General features: G+C 58.8%; 1 protein-coding gene and 1 long non-coding RNA gene across 7 annotated transcripts in view; one reads left to right on the top strand and one right to left on the bottom strand.

Annotated features, from left to right (window-relative positions):
• The window catches only part of RGS12 (regulator of G protein signaling 12), a 122,205-nt gene extending 112,974 nt beyond the window's left edge, over positions 1-9,231 (bottom strand). For all 5 annotated transcript variants that reach the window (XM_078446342.2, XM_081795474.1, XM_078446343.2 and 2 more), the window contains exon 1: positions 9,132-9,231. The gene's annotated coding sequence lies outside the window, so the exon portion shown is untranslated. The remainder of the gene's footprint in view (positions 1-9,131) is intronic.
• LOC144616211 (uncharacterized) lies at positions 5,145-16,841 on the top strand. Of its 2 annotated transcripts, none has more exons than XR_013555356.2 (3): positions 5,145-5,242; positions 11,953-12,020; positions 15,592-16,841. It is a non-coding gene; the product is annotated as an uncharacterized LOC144616211 (long non-coding RNA). The 2 variants fall into 2 exon arrangements; XR_013555357.1 differs by lacking the exon at positions 15,592-16,841 and adding an exon at positions 13,254-13,333.
• The last annotated feature ends 202 nt before the right edge of the window (positions 16,842-17,043 follow it).

Raw genomic sequence — 17,043 nt, 5'->3', positions numbered from 1 at the left:
CCTGGGTTTGTTAAGGAAAAGCTTTTAGACTAGAGGCGCTCACTCCCTGGTTCCCGGATTCTCCTGACGAGAAACAAGTGAACCCAAAGATTGATGCCTGGCTACTCAGCAAAGCACAAGGAGGTCTAGCAGTGAAGCAAAGAGCCTCACGCGTTCTCCTATGCTGCTAAATCAAGTTCCGGCCAGTTACAAGATACGAAAGCCAACCATCTGAAGGCACCTGAGAACGTGAAAAGCAGGTGGAAAGCAGAGGCGTCGTCCCCTAAAAGAACGGGTTGCCCTGGGTAAGACACGCGTTCGTACAGACGGCTGGAACTCTGGTGGAAGGCAGCAAGCCTCCTAGCTTCAAGGCCGAGAACAGAGTTTGGGCACGGCTGGAAGTGAGGGGGACACCTCAATGTCTCAGAAAGGAGGCAGCCTGGAAGACAGATAGCCCTGAGGTGGGTCTGTAAACTCGGCCCAGGCCCTCGGCCAGCCCCTGAGCTGCCCCAAGGAGCAGAAGCGAGGAGTTGGTAGGCCAAGTGCGCGAGGCAGAGACGAGAGCGGAGATCTGTTTGAGTCAAGACAAATTAACTTCCGGAACAAAACGCAAAACTCTCCAGAAGCGAGAATCACCACAGTGGACCGTCCACAAAGCTCAGCACATGATCAAGGATTACCCGATGTTCACAGAAACGGGAGGATGACCCACAGTCAAGAGAAAAACGAGTCCACAGAAATTGATCCTGAGAAACCCAGGGGTTGAAATTAGCAGATAAGACCTTAAGGCAGCTAATATAAAGTGAAAACTTTAATGCAAAATATGATCACAATAAACAGATGACATATCTCAGTAGAGAAACAGAAACTATAAATAAAAGTAGGCACCAGGCTGGCTTAGTCAGTACAGCATGCGGCTTGATCTCAGGGTCACGAGTTCAAGCCCCGCACTGGGTGTAAAGCTCACTTTAAAATTTAAAAAAAAAATTTTTTTTTAAAGCAAGTGGAAATTCTAGAAATAAAAACTACAGTAACTGAAATGTGGAAACTCACCAGATGGGATTAAGAACAAACTGGAGGCAGAAGGAGGGGTGAGTTAACTTGAAGACAGATTAATAGAAACTACCCAATATGAAAACTGGCAAAAATGATTTTTAAAACGGACAGAGCCTGATGCCCAGTGGGACAACATCAAGCACCAACAATAAATGTAACAGGAACACCAAAAGGAGAGAATAAATGAGATAGAAAAAAATACTTGAGGAAACCATGAACGAATTTTCCCCAGACTTGGTGAAAAATTACAAACGTATAGATCCAAGAGGCTCAACAAAGCCAGGGCAGGATGAATACCAAGAAAACCGTCCCACGCATATCGCACTCAAGTGCCGAGAGATAGGGGTGCCGGGGGCTCCGTCAGTGAAGCGTCCAGCTTTTGGTTTTGGCTCAGGTCGCGATCTCATGGTTCACGGGTCCGAGCCCTGTGTCGGGCTCAGTGCTGACGGCACGGGGCCTGCTTGGGATTCTCTCTCCCTCTCAAAATAAATAAATAAACTTCGAAACACGAAACAAAACAGAAGCGCTGAAAGACAAAGACGAGAGCTGGAAAGCAGCATCGCCACCTAACACACGGGACGCCACGGCTATGACAGGGTTTCATACAAATGCAGCAGCCAGAAGACGCTGGCAACCTGGAATTCTACATCCGGCAAAGAGATCCTTTAACACTGAAGGAAAATAAAGGCATTTCAGATAAATGAAAACCAGGAGGATTTGTCACTGAACAGGCAAGAAATGCTAAAGCGTTTCAAGCGGAAGAGAAAGGATACCAGACGGAGACACAAATCTGCAGGAAGGAAGGAAGCACACCAGAAGCGGTGGACGTGTAAGTAAATATTTTAAAATATTGGTGTTTCCCTCTTAATTTCTTTTCCGATGTTTTTTGTACATTTATTTATTTTTTGAGAGACAGAGGCAGAGCACAAGTCGGGGAGGGACAGAGGGAGAGGGAGACACAGAGTCCGAAGCAGGCTCCAGGCTCCGAGCCGCCAGCACAGAGCCCGACGCGGGGCTCGAACTCATGAACTGTGAGATCGTGACCTGAGCTGAAGTCGGTCGCTTAACCGACTGAGCCACCCAGGCACCCCCCCCCTCTTAATTTTTTTCAAATACATGAGTTTTCAAAACAAAAATTATGGGGCACCTGGGTGACTCAGTCAGTTGAGCATCTGACTCTTGATTGCAGCTCAGGCCATGATCTCACAGTTCGTGAGTTCGAGCTGACAGCACAGAGCCTGCTTGGGCTTCTCTCTCTCTCTCTCTCTCTCTCTCTCTCAAAATAAATAAATTAAAAAAAAATTTTTCAGGGTATTCCAAATAGGGGTGCCTCGGTGGCTCTGTCGGCTAAGCGTCCGACTCTTGCTCTCAGCTCAGGTCTTGAGCTCAGGGTCGTGAGTTCAAGCCTCATGTTGGGCTCTGCTCTGGGCGTGAACCCTACTTAAAAAAAAAAAGGAATATTCCCAATATTATTTATTCCCCACCCCCAAGTTGCTTTGGAGGAATTTGTGTTTATTATTTATCAGCTAATAAAAAAATTCTTCAATTTGGGGGAGGGATATTTAAACACTGAAAAATGTAAATGGATAAAACGTTCACATTCAAAAGCCAACACTGTCAAACTGGACACATGATCGGGACTCAACCGTAGGTTTTATAAGAAGCTGACTCTGAACACGAGGACACAAACAGGCTGAGCACAAAAGAACGGAAGAGGTGTGCCGTGCAAACAGTAAACGTGAGGAAGCTCGGAGGGCTGACTTAATATGAGGCTTCAAGCCCCATTCATCAGCACAATCATCCCCACAAACGTGTGCCAACTTAATAACAGATTCACACACATGAACCAAGCGTGAAGGAGCAAAAAGCGGAAACGGACCAATGCAGTCGGTGTTGGGAGATGCTGAAAACCTTTCTCAGCAACTGGTGGAAACTCCCCGAATCCCTCCCACCCAACATCAGTGATGACACAGGACGTGTGAACACTACGTGATATTTCTACGCGCCCGGCAGTTTTAGGTGTTTGAGATCAGCCATGAATGCTATTGAGGAAGAAACCCTGGTCTCATGGAAGAGATGGTCTTATGGTCTTAGGAAAAATGGGGGGGGGGGGGGGGGGGAGAAGGAAAAAAGAAAACCAGAATAAAAACTTGAAGTATGTTTACTATCTTCCAGAAAAGAAGGTCCTAAATCTCTGAATAAAGAACAAGATGATATTTTTTTTTTTTAAAAGAAAAGGGAAACCAAAACAGAACTCTTGAAAACGGAAAAGGATAATGGCGATAAAGGGACTAACAGAGGGCTGGGAGACAATGGGACACAATCTCCCGAGGGCTGAGCAAACATCTCCCAGATCAACAAGAGGAGAAAAGAGATCAGGGGATTAGCAGGTCAGCCAGGAGATCCCAATTCCAGATACACGGAGTTCCAGAAAGAACTCAAGATTGAAAGCAGGAAATTCTCACGGGAGTAACAGAAAAGTCAGTCCCCAGGCCGAAGGGCCCCACCCCGTGCCCAGCACAGTGGCACAGCGTTGAGAACAAGCACCATCATGGGCTAGTTCGGGGCACGGGGGGAGCAAGGGAAGCCCCCGTGAGCTTCCTGGGGCCAGATCACAGACGGGACAACTGAAGTCAGAACGGCACCCGTGATGGAAACGGAAGACCACGAAGCAACATCTTCAAAAACCGGAGAAAATAGGGGCACCTGGGTGGCTCAGTCGGTTGAGCGTCCGACTTTGGCTGAGGTCATGATCTCACGGTTCCTGGGTTTGAGCCCCACGTCAGGCTCTGTGCTGACAGCTGGGAGCCTGGAACCTGCTTCTGATTCTGTGTCTCCCTCTCTCTGCCCTTTCCCTGCTCACACTCTGCCTCTCTCTCTTCCTCCCTCTCAAAAATAAATAAACATTAAAAAAAACTTTTTTTAAAAACTGAGAAAATATTTTTCAGTATTTTCAATATTCTATACCCAGCTAAACCAAAAGTAACTGAGGAGTGAAGATATTTTCAGAACCAAAGATGAGAGTAATATCTACGTAATGTCCCTTAGCTATCCAGAATACCTCCTTCAGCAAAACGAGGAGTGAGCCCAGGCGGAGAGAGGGGTCCAGAGTGCGGGGACCGACACAGAGGGACAGTGGCACAGGGGACGCTGGGCGACAGCCGTGCAGGGGCCTTCCCGGGACCAGAACAGACTGGGGCAGGACGCGGGACCCCGGGAGAAGACGCCCCAACAGCAGGTGCCACCACAATGGGGGTGTAAGGCAGGAGAGAGTTCTGGAATAGGCGGGTGGCAGGGCCGGGTGGGAAAGCTGCTGCACTCAGTGTCCTGGCCGGTCGGTGACAAACCATCCCTAGGGTCAGAGGTTTAACCAAAAGCTATGACTGTGGTGGGAGGTGGAGGGAGAGGAAGGGGTGGAGGGGCCTTGGGAGAGCAGAGGTTCCGCCGCACCTGTGGCAAAACGGAAAGCTCAGACGACACTGCAGGAGGCGCGGACAATGTCGTCTTGGCCCTTCACCCAGCGTCCTGGAGGGGTGATCACGACCCAGGTTGAGGGACAGCAAGATGCAGAAAAAGGTGAGTAGCACGGTGTGTGTGTGCACGCGTGTCTGGGGGTGCCTCTGTGTCTGTGGGAAGGTGTCCGTGTATGCCTCTGTGGGGATCTGTGTGCGTGTGTACCCCTCAGTATCTGCGTGGGTGTCTTGTGTCTGTGTGGAGGGATAGGTCTGTGCGTGTGCGTCCGTGTGTGGGTGTGCCTGTGGGTGCACATCTGCGTGTGTGCGTGTGTGTCTATCTAGAAATGACCGTGTGAACAGGAACACAGCCGGGGAAGGGTGTAGCTCGGGGGTCACCATGGTTAGAGGCTTGGGGACAGCCGAGCCACGGGATGGGAGACGGAAGACGGCCAGAAAGGACAAAGCACCTGTCAGTCTGTGGGAAAAGCTCCGCCCGGTGCACAGGGACCAACGGATCAGGTGACCTTTTGAACGCGTGAAGCCGGAAATCACGGGTAAAAATCACATGCGCCTGTGTACAGAGAGCGCGTCTCAGGAGAGACTCCAGTTTTCATCAGAAGGTCAAGGGAGCAGCAACCACGCCCCACCCCCCAAGCAGTAAGAACAAGTCGCCTGAGGCCGATCTTCTGCCCGGGCCACCGGCCCCACCCCAGAAGGTGTGTGACATGAAAGGCGGTCCTCCCAGACCCCGGGTGCGGGTGCGGAGCACGGCGGGGGGCTGGACAGCGGTCCCGAGACTCAGGTCCCAGTTCCCGGACCGGGAACGCCACCGACAGGCAGCAGGGACTTGGAGGTGTGACAACGTGCAGGTGGCAGAGGCCCCGGGTCTGCAATCGCAGGGGCCCTTGTGGGAGGAAGGCAGGGAGCCGGGGAGCCGGGGACGTGGGGCCCAAGGACGGAGGACGGCCCCCAGAAGCTCAGAGGGGACGGATTGGGCTCTCCCGGAGCGAGGTGTCACTCAGTTTCGGCCCAGTGACACCCATCTCGGACTTCTGGCTTCCTATGCGGAAGCCCCGAAGTTTGTGGTGACTTGTTACAGCAGCCACAGGAAACTCTTTCAAGCGCTAATTCAAAAAAGAAATGTTTACAGGACTTCCACCAAGTCAAAGAAAAGGTAAAATGTAACAGGGCACCTGCTGCACCCACCGCCTGCCGCCCCGACACCCTGTTTTCTCCTGCGTCCTCACTGTCTGCCTGGCCCGGTTGGTTCTGACACAGACGGGGCGGGAGACCACACAGTCGCAAAGTGAACCCCTGTCGTCTTCCCTGGGAGGGTGGGAGGGACGGCCGCCAGCACGCCTGTCCCTCCCGTCCCTCCCGTCCCTCCCACGTGCGTCCTGCAGCCTCAACCAGCCTCCCCCCTGCCCCTCCCCCCCCACGCCCTCCGGCATCCACAGCCAGCGCCCAGTCCCGGCCCTACAGCCTCATCTGCTCCCCCCGGCCCTCCCTTCCCAGCAGCCTTCATTCTAGAAAGTGGGAGCGAGGCCTGCCCTTGACCCTGGGGCTGCCAGCACCGGCAGCTGCCCTCTCTCTGCCGCGCAGGCCTGCTCGGTGCCCCTCTCCTCACCCCGACCCACCCCACGACACAGCCACCACGGCCGCCCCGCGCGTCCAGCCCAAGTCCACGGCCTTCCCTCTGGCCACCACGGCCTCCCTCGCGCCGCTGGTCCCCATGGCCCCAGAAGTGCCCACGTCCCTCACTGCCCGTCGGCCAGGGCCCTCGCTGTGGGCACCCAAGCACTGGGCCGTCCACCTGAGGAGCGTCCCTCAAGTCCGGGTCCCGCGCCGAGCCCTGCGTGCCTGCGGTCTCTGGTCGTCAAACCCACCGGGTGGGGTGGCATTTTTATGAAGTTCACACGGTGACAATTATGTTTCCACAGTAAAACTTTAACCACGCTCTACTCCCCCTCCCCTCCCCCACTGCCCGTTCCAGACGCCAGGACCCCTCCCCGTGCGCTTCACCCCACGGCCAGGGTGGGGGTGCTGCCCCCTCCGCTGCGCCCCTCCTCTCCGGAGCCGGCCCCCTGCGGGACCGCCAGCCTCCCGCGGGCCCCGCCCACAGCACACGGTGACCACGGCATCACTGACACGGGCTGCTCCCAGGGCCCCGGACAGACCCCTCATGACCAAGAGCGGCCTCCTGACAGGCCACGTTCCCGAGCCATCCTCTAAGGGGAACTGAGGCACGAGTGGGCGGTCACCTGCCCAAGGCCTCATCCCAGGAAAGTGGCCGGGCGGGTGCCAGGCCAGGAGGCACACTCGGAAGCCCCTGTCTGCACCCAACTCTGGGGCTGCTCTCCATCTACACCCTACAACCCTGGGGTTCTGTCTACACCCCACAACTCTGGGCCGCTCTGTCAACACCCCACAACTCTGGGCCGCTCTGTCCGCACCCCACAACTCTGGACCACTCTCTGTCTATACCCCACAACTCTGGGCCGCTCTGTCTACACCCCACAACTCTGGGCCGCTCTGTCTGCACCCCACAACTCTGGACCGCTCTGTCTACACCCCACAACTCTGGGCCGCTCTGTCTACACCCCACAACTCTGGACCACTGTCTATACCCCACAACTCTGGACCGCTCTGTCCACACCCCACAACTCTGGGCCGCTCTGTCTACACCCCACAACTCTGGACCACTGTCTATACCCCACAACTCTGGACCGCTCTGTCCACACCCCACAACTCTGGGCCACTCTGTCTACACCCCACAACTCTGGGCCGCTCTGTCTGCACCCCACAACTCTGGGCCGCTCTGTCTACACCCCACAACTCTGGACCGCTCTGTCTACACCCCACAACTCTGGACCACTGTCTATACCCCACAACTCTGGACCGCTCTGTCCACACCCCACAACTCTGGGCCACTCTGTCTACACCCCACAACTCTGGGCCACTCTGTCTACACCCCAAAACTCTGGGCCACTCTGTCTACACCCCACAACTCTGGGCCGCTCTGTCTACACCCCACAACTCTGGACCGCTCTGTCCACACCCCACAACTCTGGGCCGCTCTGTCTGCACCCCACAACTCTGGGCCACTCTGTCTACATCCCACAACTCTGGACCGCTCTGTCTACACCCCAAAACTCTGGGCCACTCTGTCCACACCCCACAACTCTGGGCCGCTCTGTCCGCACCCAACAACTCTGGAGCACTCTCTGTCTATACCCCACAACTCTGGGCCACTCTGTCAACACCTCACAACTCTGGGCCACTCTGTCAACACCTCACAACTCTGGGCCGCTCTGTCCACACCCCACAACTCTGGGCCGCTCTCTGTCTACACCTCACAACTCTGGGCCGCTCTGTCAACACCCCACAACTCTGGGCCGCTCTGTCCACACCCCACAACTCTGGGCTGCTCTCTGTCTACACCCCACAACTCTGGGCTGCTCTCTGTCTACACCCCACAACTCTGGGCCGCTCTGTCCACACCCCACAACTCTGGGCCACTCTGTCTCTACACCCCACAACTCTGGGCCACTATGTCTACACCCTACAACTCTGGGCCACTCTGTCCACACCCCAGAACTCTGGGCCACTCTGTCCACACCCTACAACTCTGGACCACTCTGTCCACACCCGACAACTCTGGGCCGCTCTGTCCACACCCCACAACTCTGGGCCACTCTCTCTCTACACCCCACAACTCTGGGCCGCTCTGTCCACACCCCACAACTCTGGGCCACTCTGTCTACACCCCACAACTCTGGATCACTCTGTCCACACCCCACAACTCTGGATGACTGTCTATACCCCACAACTCTGGGCCGCTCTGTCTGCACCCCACAACTCTGGAGCACTCTCTGTCTATACCCCACAACTCTGGACCGCTCTCTGTCTACACCCCACAACTCTGGACGACTCTCTGCACCCCGCAACTCTGGACCGCTCTGTCTATACCCCACAACTCTGGGCCGCTCTGTCTACACCCCACAACTCTGGGCCACTCTCTCTCTATACCCCACAACTCTGGGCTGCTCTGTCCACACCCCACAACTCTGGGCCGCCCTGTCTACACCCCACAACCGGGAAACCCTCCCGGCCGCTGCACTGACGTTGCCACAGTTAATCGCTGGAGTTAGGGTCCCTGGAGACACCTCGACCCAAACAATGCGGCCGCCTGCTGGGGGCGACCAGGAAACTCCAGACCGGACGCAGACACGGGCCCCCGGACTCCGGCCCAGGTCTGGGCGAGCGCGGTGGGCACGGCGGGCCCCGGTTCTCGGCCCATCCGCCGCCCCCCACCCCGACTCCGGCCCGGGACCCTCGGGTCCTGCCAAGGACCGGTCGGCCCCTCGGAGACCCCACAACCCAGGCTCCGGCGGGGTCCGCCCGCGCGGGCCCACGACAAAGTCCTCGGCGGAGGGCCCAGGAACAAAAGGAGAGCGGCGGGCGGCCGGGCGGCCCGGGGACGCGGGGACCCAGACGAGCGGGACGCCGGCCGCCCCCAGGACCCCTCGACCCTCGGCCTCGCTGGGCGGGGCCGGCGGCCGGGCCGCGGAGCGCGCGAGCGCGCGCCCAGAGAAGAAAGAAACGGAGGCGGGGCGACCCTGCGCCCGGCCCGCAACCTACCGGCCGCTCGCTCCGCCGGCCGCGATCCGCTCCGCCCGCGCGCGCAACGGTCGCTCCGCTGCCGCCGCCCGCCCGGGGGGCGGGAGCCCCGGTGGGCGGGGGGCGGAGGGGCGTGGTCTGCGCGGGGGCGGGGCGGGTGGAAGGCGTGGTCTCTAAGGACGTGGGCGGGTCCAAGACCGAGCCAGAATGCTTGGCCTGTGGGGCGGGGCCTCGGTGACGGGGCGGAGCCGCCAGGGGCGGGGCGGGCCTACGGGGGCGGAGTCTACAGGGGTGAGAGACTGGGCGCGCGGCCAGGCTTCCAGGGGACGAGGGTAGAAAGAAATGAGGGGCGGGGCCTCAGCCGGAGGCGGGGCCTGAGCGGCGGATATGGGGGGGCGGAGCCTCCGGACCCGGGACAAGACTTCCGCTGCCCGCGCGGAGGTGGACGGAGACTCCCGCGGTGGAATCCTTCCAGATACCCCGCCCAGTCCTCTCTTTTCTCTAGGCCCCGATCCCCTCCCATTCTGGGGCTTTTCCTGCGCCTCCTCCCCGGGTTCCACCTTACACACCTGCCCAGGTCTCCCATCTCCTCGGCCCCTCGTGCGCCCCCGCCAGGACTCCCCTCCCGACCCGCCCACCCGAGTCCCTTCCCGTCTCCCCCGCCCCGGTTCCTCCACAGCTCGAGTCTCCTCTCGCGTCCCTGCCCCGGGTCTCCTCCCGACTCCCCCCTTCCCAGCCCGGGTTGCCTCGAGTCTCCTGGGCCCCGTATCCCCCCCAGCCTGGGTTCCCTCCTGCCCCACCACCCGGGTCCTCTCCCGATTCCCGAGTTACCCCCTCAGGGTTCCTTCTTGCCTCCTGGGCCCCCTATCCTCCCCGCCAGCCCGGGGTCCCAACTGCGCCCCCGCCCGGGCCCCCCTCGCGAGACCCCCACTCTGGCCCCGATTCCTCTCCAGCCCGGTTCCTGAAGGCGACTGGACGCTTCCTCCATGCCCCCGCCCAGAGTCTGAGATCCCGCACCCTCTCCAGAGGACCTTGATGTGCATCTAGACTGAATTCCACCTGGAAATAAGGGAGGGGAGCAGATGAGAAGTGTGTTGTCCCCCCAGGAGCACAATCATCCCCTAGTCCTTCCCACAGGTGCGAGAGCCAGGCAGGCTTTGCCGGGTTGCCCTGGAGGTCCCCAGGGGCACTGCCCCAACCCTCCCCTCCTGCCTGAGTCCCCCAGGAGACCCTCCAGGGTTACCTCTCCCCTGCCTCCTGTTGTCTTCTTCCTCAGCAATCACTGTTTCTTTGGAAATTACTTTCTCTGTAGTCATAATGACCAGCTAGAGTACTTTGGGGAAACAGTCCCCTGGGCATTTGCCCTACACTCTAAGTGGGGAAAAAAAATCAAGTGCAGGATTCCTGACTAGTTGGGTCCTGGCTTTCAGTTACACAGCCAGCTCTCAGACCTGGCCGAAGCCTGCTGGGTTGTCTATTAAATCATCACGACAAATACACTAGCCATCACGCCTCCAGTCCCTCTGTTGAATGGAAAAACCGGAGAACTAAGCCACGTTTCATATTCCCTCCAGAGCTCCCAAAACGATAGCAAGGGGGATTTTCCCCCTACAGCGTATTGTCAGTACACGTCTTCCCCTTGTTGCAAATAAACCACCTAGCTGGACAGAGTTACAGAATGTGGAGCCGGCATGGTGGACGCGGGCGGGCCACCAGGAGAGCTGCCACGGGGCCAGAAATGGGGAGCTCTGAGACGCTGGGGGCCCACTGTCTCCACAGCAGCACTGCCGCGGCCCGTGCACCTGGGGAACTCATGTTGCGGCCTCGCCCCCAGTGCAGTGGTGTTGGGGATGAGGCCTCTGGGAGGTGATTGGGTCATGAGGGTGGAGCCCCCACAGATGGGACTCGTGCCTTATGAAAGAGACTCCGGTGAGCTCCCTCGTCCTTCGCCACCGGCTGGCTGTGAACCGGTGAAGCTCTCACCAGACACTCAACCTGCCGTTGCCTTGATCTTGGACTTCCAGCCTCAGGAGCTCTGTTGTTGATAAGTGTCCCCCTCACCAGTCTGTAGTATTTTTGTCATAGCAACCCAGGTGGACTGAGACGAGCACCCAAGCCTACCTCTGCTGTATGTGCAGGGACAGGTGCAGGAGAGCAGATGGGCAGTGTCCCGCCCAGTCACAGGCCTCAGCCCCTTCTGATCGTATCACGTATCCCTCCTGCCTCCCGAGATTCTGTCTTCCCTGCCTTGTCTCAGCTGTGTCTCAGCCGCCGGCTTAAGCCAGGGTCCCTTTTTCATCCTCTCGTTTCCTTTCACCAGCGCTGGGGCCCCTGCTCCTTCCGGCTTGCCCTGGACTCCTCCTCTTGTGCCTTCTTTCCCTTTGAAACAGGCCCCTCGCTGCCTGTCCATCCTCCACGCGCTTGTGTCCTGGACCCCGTGCAGCGCCGTCCCTTCTCCCGTCTCCCTCTCTTCTGAATGTATCACCTGTCTTGTGTGGCTTCAGAAATACTTGTCTCCCCTCTCCATGCCTCCCCACCGCGTTTTCCTGGTTGGGATCTCCTCCTCATTAGGTCTTGTATTATTTGTTTCGGTCCCAGGAGGAAATTTGAGAAGAGTCTAACAAAGCCCCAGTTGGTAGGAAAGGCAGAGAGTGAGTGCGGAGCCAGGACCCACAGTGTGGAGGGAACAGGTGCCACCTCCAGGGCTGAGGGAGCGTGGGGACAACCCAGAGAGACAGGGAGAGACGGAGCAGCCAGACAGGACCCAGGGGAATGGCTCCACACAGAGAAAGCTGGGAAATAAGCCCCACCCTCACCCTCCTCCCGCCTTCTCGCCTTCTAGGCTCCTGCTGAGTCCCACCAGTGGAGGCTTCCGGAGCAGGGAGGAGGAGTGGAGAGCCGCCCTGGGGGGTGGGGGGTGCAGCAGGTCTCTCATTGCCTTCGTCTTGCTTCTCCGCACGTGTGTGCCGGGTCCACGCAGGCAGGCAGCACGCCTGGGAGAAGGGAGGGTGCTGATGCAGCAGGGGTGGGGCGGGGGAGCTGCTTCCGTGCTGGCCCATCCCTTCGGGGCACTCAGGACCCCTGGAAGTGGGGGAAAGTCATGCTGAGAAGGGGTGGAAAGGGAAACTGAGTCTCGATTTGAGAAGACAGGTCTTATCGATCAAGTTCCCTCTACCAGTCAGGTGCTTTACAAGAGCCTCCGGCCAGGGGTGCCTGGGTGGCTCAGTGGGTTGAGCGTCTGACTCTTAATTTCAGATCAGGTCATGATCTCACAGTTCATGAGTTCGAGCCCCACGGCAGGCTCTCTCCGTCTCTGCCTGTTCCTCCCCCACTGTGCTCTCTCTCAAAAGAAATAAATAAGCTTTACAAAAACAGAAAAAAACAAGAATGTCTGGTCGTGGCCCTGGGACACTGTTCCCACTCGTGTGAAGCCTGACGCCCGCCTGACACGCCGGAAGTGACGTTTGGCCCGTGTCTGGGGGCCCCGGGATCCAGTCAAGCTGACTTCGAGTTCATCACAGGCACCCCTACGGCTCCGCCTGGCACACACCCGTGGTCTTCGTTCTTTACCTGTGTTTTCTTTTTTTTAATGTTTGTTTTTATTTATTTCTGAGAGAGAGGAGGAGGAGCAGGGGGAGGGGCAGAGAGAGAGAGAGAAAGACCGAGAACCCCAAGCCGACTCCACACCATCAGCACAGAGATCAACGTAGGCCTCGACCCCACAAACTATGATATCATGACCTGAGCCGAAACTGAGTCAGACACTCAACCGACTGAGCCACCCTGCCGCCCCTATTTTTTTAAATTTTTTTTAATGTCTGTTTTTGAGACAGAGAGAGACAGAGCACAAGCAGGGGCGGGGCAGAGAGAGAGGGAGGCACAGAATCCGAAGCGGGCTCCAGGCTCCGAGTTGTCGGCACAGAGCCCAACGTGGGGCTCGAACCCATGAACCGTGAGAGCATGACCTGGGCCAAAGTCGGACGCTCAACCGACTGAGCCATCCAGGGGCCTTGCCCCTGTTTTTTTTTAATGTTTAGTTTATTTTTGAGAGAGAGAAAGAGATAATGCCAAGGAGGAGCAGAGAGAGGAGGGGGGACAGAGGATCCGAAGCAGGCTTATAAATAGCTCCCCCTTTCTCTCTAGGAGTCCGTTTGGGGCGATAAAGCATCTGGTCACCCAGCCTCAGAAATGTCCTCTGAGGAGCGCCTGCCCACAGGCTGTGGGCTGAGGCCCCGGGGGCGCAAGGGGGGAAGTGGGGGGCGCCTGAGTGAGCAGCCGGGTGGGGGCCGGACCGCGGGGCTCTGTGGCAAGCGGGCGCTAGAGGTTGGTTGGCTCCCACGATGGCAGAAGAGGAGAGCTGGTGGGCAGGAGGCTGCGGTGCCCCCCCCACCCCCGCCCCGTGGAAAGCCACGGCCATTTCCGTTCTGTTCCCGGGGCCCAGAGCCGGCCTGAGGGGAGGCGGGACCCCTCGGCGGGAGGACCCCTCAGGCCAATGCGGGTCTCTACGGCAGACGTGTCTCCCGCCTCCAGGGTCGCTCTGTCCCCAAAAGAGGGCTGCCCGGACTTCATGAGAACTGTCCCTTTCAGGGTTTGAGCAGACACTGGCTCCAGGCCACCCCAAACCCCGTCCTGCCCTGAGGTTAGAGCCGGGCTGGCATGGAGGGGCCCAGTCCGTAGCACATGCACCAGTGGGTCCACAGCCCCGGTGGTTGTCCCCCTCGCCCCTAAACGTAAAATCGTACAGACGCTACCCGGCAGCTGGCGGGACCCCCACCCAAGCAGTCCCCGGCCCTGTGGGTTCTGGGACCCCACGGCTGTCCCCTCAGATGCAAAGCCATCCAGCAGAAGCCGAGCCACACTCCGAAGGACGGCGATGCGATCCGTGGTCCTCGCGGGGACACGGTGGCTGTGTGTGTCACATTCTACCCCTGCTCCCCGCTCTGTGCATTTTCCAATTTCCCGTGTCATTAAAAAGGGGGGCTTTCCTGCACAAAGCGGCTTCTCAGTCACTAAGAACACTGACCTAGGAAAGGAGGCACAGAGCCCTCCCACCCCCAGCTGGGCAGGCCCAGAGCTCGCTCACACCCTCACACCGATGGTCAATGCCACCGGGGGAGGAGGCCCCAAGGCCACCAGTGCGGGGTTTGCTGCGCTCCTGGAACTCACCTGCCGGTGACTACAGGGGAGTCGGGATACCGTTGGGGGGGGGGGTTCTAGGGGCTGAGTGCTGATCCCCCTTCCCCAGCTGGCCACCAGGCGGCTCACCAGTGGGAGTGACTGCCCACAGCCTGTGGTCTCTGGGGACACGCCCCCTCCCTCCCCCGCCCCCCACCTCCCCCAGCAGGCATGGACTCCGGAGAGGAGGCCTGGGGCTTGTTCCTGGCCAGGCCCGTGGGTGGCTCCCCCTGGGGGCGGGGTGCCTGCCCCCTCCCCACTGGTCTGCTCCTCCCTGCAGTGGGACTTGCTACTGGGAGGTGGGGGGTGAGCCCCCCCCCCCCCATCGGCCTGCACCTCGCTCACCTTCCTTACTGTCCCCTGGGATGTAGGCAGCGCTGGGTCAACCCAGAGGAGAGGATGTGGCGCTCTGGGTCACCCATCTGGAGCCAGGTGGGCACATCCACCTCACCTGCTCTGAGAGCAGGAAGGATTCGCTGGGAACCCCATTGCCTTCTCCCACTGTCCCCGCACTGTCCCCTCACTGTCCCCCCACTATCTCCCGCCACTGTCCCCCATCACTGTCCTCCCTCACTGCCCCCTCACTGTCCTGCACGGTCCCCTCACTGTCTCACACTGTGACCTCACTGTCCCCCATCACTGTCCTCCCTCACTGCCCCCTCACTGTCCCCTCACTGTCCCTTCACTGTCCCTTCACTGTCCCCCTCACTGTCCCCCTCACTGCCCCCTCACTGTCCCACACGGTCCCCTCACTGTCTCACACTGTGACCTCACTGTCCCTTCACTGTCCCCCTCAGTGCCCCCTCACTGTCCTCCCTCACTGCCCCCTCACTGTCCCCTCACTGCCCCCTCACTGTCCTGCCCTGCCCACCCCATCCTTCTGTACGTCCGGTCAGTGTGGTCTCTGCTGGTCCTCCCAGCACTCCATGCAGCCCGGTTGCCCCAGCTCCCGGGGGGGGGGGGGGGGTATTCTGTCCTTGACCTAGAAAGGCCTGGCCACATGAGCCCCTCCCTCAGACACACACCTCTGGTGTGGACGTCACCAGGTCAGCTTCCCTGGCTCCCACCCTGCCCCTGACACCTGTCCCCCCCCTCTCGCTCCCCTGCACCCACCCCCTGAACCCATTCTGCAGGTGGAGACTGAGGCTGGAGCAGGGGCGGTAGCAAGTCAGGACTGGGTGACGGGGTTGGGATTTGATCCCAAAGCCTGACTCGGCCCCTCCCCTTGAGCCCTGGGCCACCGCCCGAGGCCGGCCACACACATTGCCTGGTCCTGTTCACAGTCCCACAGCCTCGTCTTCTGCAGGACGAAAGTCGATTGTCCTCAACTGGCCCCTGTGTGCCTTCCAAGAAGTCATGAGACGGGACGTGGGGGCCTCACAGCCGAAAGCCCTTGGTGCCAGGAGAGACGAGACCGGACCCGGTGCTTGTGGTCAAGTGTCTACTGGACGGACTCAGCCTGGGCCCGGGGTGCCCTCCCCCTCCCCAGCCCGTGCTCCTCCTGCTTTCCTGTCCTCCGTGGGCCTGCTGGCGAGCCGCCCCGGGGGCTTCTTCCTCACCTGCCAGGGATCAACTCACCCCACACGCGCTGCCCGGGTGGAGACGAGGCCCATACACACACCTGTCTCCATCCTGCCATGCTGCACGGGCGTCAAGTTCACGTCTGTCCCACGGCCCCCACCCCGGAGCTCCTGGATAGAAAGGACCACAGCTGGCTATCGGCAGGGTGCACTTCTGATTGCCCCCTGCACTGGGCACATGCTAGGCTTGGGGACACAATGTCCAGGGCAGGAGAGAGGAGGCTCCAGGAAGTCCAGGTGTGGTGGCCCAGCAGGGCCGCTTCGGGAACCACACCCAGGAGGCTGGGCAGATCTGTTCCAGAAGAGCCCTTGGCTGTGTGGAGGAGGGGACAACAAAGGGCAGTGGCAGTCATGCACGGAATGGGGACAGTGGATCTGTGGGCCTGCGGTCAGCGGTGTGGGCCAGGGAGGGGTGCGGACACCAAAACAAGAACCAAGGGGGCAGGCAGGACCAGAGAGGGACAGACCCACGTGGAACCCAGAGGGTTTGGGCAGATGAGGGGTCACCAGGGAGATGGACGTGGGTCTCGGGGCCCCCAACCCAGCTCGACTCACACCCGCCCCCACCTGAAATGCTCCGGCTCCAGGCCCCCTCCTGAGGCCCTCCCTGACCTTCCTGGGGGGAAAGCCACCCCTTCCCTGAACATCCACAAAACCGACCGGCTGCACCTCTGTGTTTTGGAATTCATTACGGTCAGTGCACAGGGGAAATACGTCAAATGAAGCATAATGTTTTTACCCAGAACACATGAAATTAATTAAATAGAGTACATGGCTACTAAATAGAACTTGTATTAATTAGGGATATTGTTACCAAATAGAACATGCAGTAATTAGATAGACCACATCGTTACCGAACAGAACATACACTAATTAACCGGAGCACATTGTTCCTGCGTGAAAAGTACTTGATTCTTCCTGGGGCTCCAGGGAGGATCGCGCTGGTGGCCAGGGACAGGGAGGCCCCACAGGCAGGCCAGCCTTGGGCAAGTCCACAAAGCAGGAAAGGGGGTCCCCCGCGTGGTGTGAACATCGCCCTCTTGTACAGACTCGACTTTGAAATGTCTCTTCCTATTTGGGGGAGATGTAGCTTAGGAGAGTGTCTCCCTTCCTCGGAAAATGAACATGAAATAAACCAGAAAGCATCATCTCAAAATAGGAAAACGACAGTGTAATAC

Source organism: Panthera onca, chromosome B1 (assembly GCF_046562875.1).
Source record: "Panthera onca isolate mPanOnc1 chromosome B1, mPanOnc1 haplotype 2, whole genome shotgun sequence".
In the NCBI taxonomy this organism is placed as follows: Eukaryota; Metazoa; Chordata; class Mammalia; order Carnivora; family Felidae; genus Panthera; species Panthera onca.
Note: the sequence above shows the minus strand (reverse complement) of the source record. Positions and strands in the feature narration are given on the sequence as shown.